Genomic DNA, 4,665 nt, shown 5'->3' with positions numbered 1-4,665 from the left:
GCTTGTGGTAGCTCACCCTCTCATGTTTTATATGGTCTATATCCCATTGCCTCCATTTGGACTTGAAATACTCCTTTAATAGAGGTAGCTCCATCTTGTAGATATTTGACATCATTGGAGACTGCACTCTATGGGGCAGGCTATTGTGTAGATAAAAGTGTTATACGGAGCAAGCTAACTTTTGAATTCCAGAGCAATTCCCCCTCCTTATCTGAACTTTCCTCTCCTACACTTTCTTCCTATTCTAGTATTAGTGTGTGTCAAGGGATTGAGGGCTCTGGTCAGGGTTCTCCTTTGGGAAAAAATGTTGAGAAAATCCTTTGGGAATCTTTAATGTGGTTTGGTCACTTATGCTGAAGGTAAATCGGTAAAATAAAAGTGTTGAGGCTATGCAGGTGATTCCCCTTCCCTTTATTGCTTCTTGTGTTCTCCAGCCTTGTGTGGTTCCTATGTAGATCTATCCACTGGGTGGCATTGGACTCCTTTGGGTTGATTCTCCTTATCTAGCTAGGAGTCTTCCTTTGTCTTTGGATCTTGTCTTTGCTGCCTGTAGGCTCTATGTACCCTTGTTTATCTCCTCTATCATTGCCTTTTCCATCCTCAACATATCCCTCTTTCGAGTTGGCTGACTGTTTTCTAGACCCTTGTGCTTCTCCAAACTCTCCAGTTCCTCAAGGAGATATTCAAATTCTCCTTGATCTTCTTTTGGGATTGTCTGAGGGTAATCCACATGATCTATTCTAAAGAAACAAAGCATGCATTTTCCTTCATCTGCAATTGAAGATGCCTATAAACATGAAAAAACATGTTCTATTCTAAAGAAATGAAACATGCATTTTCTTCTTGTGGGGTTGTCTAGGGGATGGTAAGCCACATGTTCTATTCCAAAGAAAGGAAATATGAATTTTCCTTGATCTACAATTGAAGTTGCTTATGGACGCACAAAGATATAGCAATAAAAGTTTGTGCGTACATATGCCAGGCACTCCATATCTACTAGCTTTTTATAAGTTTAGGGGTTGTCTAGGGGACGGTAAGCCACATGTTCTATTCCAAAGAAAGGAAATATGAATTTTCCTTGATCTACAATTGAAGTTGCTTATGGACGCACAAAGATATAGCAATAAAAGTTTGTGCGTACATATGCCAGGCACTCCATATCTACTAGCTTTTTATAAGTTTTTACAGTTATCTTCTTTCCCATGCCTTCCAGCCATGTTAAATCTACTTCTTTCCCATGCCTTCTAGCCATGTTAAATCTACTTTGCAAATGGCCATATCCATCGGCCAGGTCCCCTGAAAAAACGTTATTGTTACATAAGCCTCTAAAGCAGAGGGGACCTACCTGTATAATTTGGTAAAATGTGATAGGGAGAGTGGCTCATCTAGCATCATTATCTGATTAGCTTCATTCTATTGCGAGGGCTCTCGTTGCCGCATACGAGTTCAAGGAGCAGTAAAGCTATATCTTTCAAGTTGGCCTCCCTTTCCTCGGGGCGAGGGCTCTCGTTGCCGCATAGGAGGTCAGGGAGCAGTAAAGCTATATCTTTCAAGTTGGCCTCCCTTTCCTCGGGGCAGTGGGCTATTGATGGGAGTGCTAGGTGTGGAAGGCTCTTCGGCCTATTTGTTGTGAGCATCTCTAAGCATATGAAACTTTGCATCCAATGCCCTTACGTCATCATCCTTGACCTACAATTGCATCATCATATTCTTAGTGTTTTTCTCTAAGGCTTTTGGCATCTCATCTGCCCTCTGGAGCATGCCTCTATAAGATTAGCATTGTACTTACTCTGATGATTTGATTTTTATGTACTTAGTCTGATAGTTTGATTTTTATGCTTACTCTGATAATTTGATTTTTATGCTTACTCTGATAATTTGATTTTTATACTGAAGTATTTTATGGATCTAGAGAGGTGGCCATCAAGCATTGCTATTTTTTGTGTGAGCTTAGTGCCACCTTTTCTTTTATTACTACCTCCTTGCACTTGAACTTCTAGAATGATCCATTTTACATGAAGGGTTTTGGCTTCTTGTGCATGTTTCTGTTATGTGCCATCTTATGCATCTTTTAAAGTATTCTCATACATTTACACTTGTGTTGTGTGTGATTTGCAAAAGCTATAGTGTATTATAGATAATAGCCTTTGCACACCCCTCTTCCCTCCACCAAGCCAAGCTTCTGTGGGTGGAGGTACCTTGGGGGAGATTGATGAAGCCCCAGCTATGGAGGAAATGCACACTACGCATGTTAATGAGTTGGTTGATGTTGTGGGGATAGGTGTGCTCATGCCACTATAGGTGAATGTTAGGGGAAGTGAGGATAGGTGTGCTCATGCCACTATAGGGGAAGTGAGGACGTTGATAGTGGGGATTATGAGGTTAGTGATCAAGATATCCAATTGGCAAGTAGAGGTGATTTCATTAAAAAGTGTAAAATTGTGAAGTTTAATCAGTGTCCTTGGGTTCCTTTGTGTAGATTAATCACCTATGCCCGAGTAAGAGGATTGAGGAGTGATGTGTCAGCCCTCAAGTCTACAATTTAGCATAAGGGGTACATGGTAGAAAAGGGTGCATTTATTGCCTCGATTTGTACATGATGTAAGGGAGAGGAGATTCTTGTGGATGATGCTATAAGGGCCTCTTGGTCTCATTTATGGCAAGAGATTGATAGTGAATTTCAGACAAAATTAGCAAGGAGGCTAGATCTTCACTTCTTATCCAATAGAATGTTTTATGTTTGTGAAGGAAATCACATGACAATGTCTTAGATGTCCTTGATTGAGGAGATGTACACTGAAACAAAGTGGAGGCACATAAGTGTGGGGTGCACAATCATTGATCCTAGAAAGACAAGCGAGATAGCTCTACTAGTTGGCTTGCAAAAAGAATGAATGCATGAGTATACATGTTGCATCAAAAATTAATCTTTAGTAATTTTGATTGTATGTTTTGTGTTGTGATAAAGATGTTTAGCAAGGGAAGTGTTCTTAGATAATATTGAGAGGAATGTCATTACCTCTTTGGACAACCTATGTGGGGTGCTTTCAAATGCCCCACCTATTGGGTGATCCTCGGGGATTACTCACTCTCACATTATTTAGATGACATTAAATTGGACGGAAGAAAGCATATGTTTGCTACTTTGAGAATGAAGGATACTAAAGCAGAGTCAAATATTATTGTAAGCAAGGAGAAGCATCGAGTGGGAAGCCAAACACTAAACTAGTACAAGCTGCAAATCAAGTATATATAGGTACACTACAATGTCAACACAAAGAGTCTAGCTATTGATTGAGTACTACTATGAAATATGGCTCTAATATACATGAATGAATCTGTGGTTGATTTTTCTTGAGTCGTATTTTTATTAATCAAGGTACCTCTCTCACTTGTTGAAAGGAAAAGGGATTTTGGAGATGCCAAAGCAATGCACGGAGTGGAAAGCAATCTCTTAGCCTTTGACTTGTATATGTATCCTAAGAGCATGCATGGTCTCTCCCAGTGGGGAGTTGGCTGATTGCCCTTCATGGATAGAATTTACCTTAGGATAGATTCTTACGAGGGAGAGGGACATGTACATGTTGCATGCTACAAAGAAATGAACCTCGGTAGAAACTCAAGAGAAGACAGGGGAAAGAGCCAACAAATAAAGATATGATAGAAGGTATTGTGTGCCACCCAAGGCCTTAGTTAAGTAAGTTTTAGGCACCCATTTGTGAATAAGGGCCAAATGTATATAAGGCATTTTCTCATAATGAAAAGACACAATCCCCCTTTGTGCTATTGAGAGCTCTTCTTGTGTCTTGAGAGAGATTGAGAGAGAGAATTCTAGCATTTGTGCCTCTTCTATGCTTTTATGTTCATGCTTGTGTGGGAGAGTGAGAGAGAGTGATTGCCTTATGGGATGGTGTGAGCAACTCTACGGTGACAGTGTGGAGGTGGAGCTTGGAGGTTTGGAGCTTAACAAGTGAGATTGGAGGCCTCAAGGGACTCGAGTTTGAAGCATTGATAAGTGCCCTACGACAATTGTGTTTTATTGCTTTTCCCTTAGGTGAATGCATTGAGTTCCCTCTTGGAGGTGTGGTAGCCCATAACATTTTTGGCACTGCCGGGGAAACACCTTTGTTTTTTCCTTCCTCTTGGAGTTTCAGCTCCCATTGCATAAGATTCATGATTGCCTTTGCATTCTGGTAATGCATTGTGTAGGAAATGAATGGATAAGATTTGTGTGGAAGTAAAAAATTATGTGAGAAATTGGTTGTGTTTGTTGTGTATGTGTGTGGTGGAGTGGTCTTGGAATAGAGCTTCACTGTTTTTTCTAGTTAATTTTGATATTTGCATCACTAGAATCATCAACGTGAACGAGCTACCACACCTCCAAGAGGGAACTCAATGCATTCACCTAAGGGAAGAGCAATAGAACACAACTGTCATAGGGCACTTACCAATGCTTTGAACTTGAGTACCTTGAGGCGTCCAAGCTCACTTGTTAAGCTCCAAACCTCCAAGCTCCATCTGCACGCTGTCACTGTAGAGTCGCTCACACCATCGCATAAGGCAATCACTCTCTCACACAAGCATGAACATATAAGCATAGAAGAGGCACAAATGCTAGAATTCTCTCTCTCAATCTCTCTCAAGACACAAGAAGACTCTCAATAT

This window comes from Cibotium barometz, chromosome 41, assembly GCF_041138505.1.
Source record: "Cibotium barometz isolate CiBa-2024 chromosome 41, ASM4113850v1, whole genome shotgun sequence".
Taxonomy (NCBI): Eukaryota; Viridiplantae; Streptophyta; class Polypodiopsida; order Cyatheales; family Cibotiaceae; genus Cibotium; species Cibotium barometz.
This window is presented reverse-complemented; position numbering follows the sequence as displayed.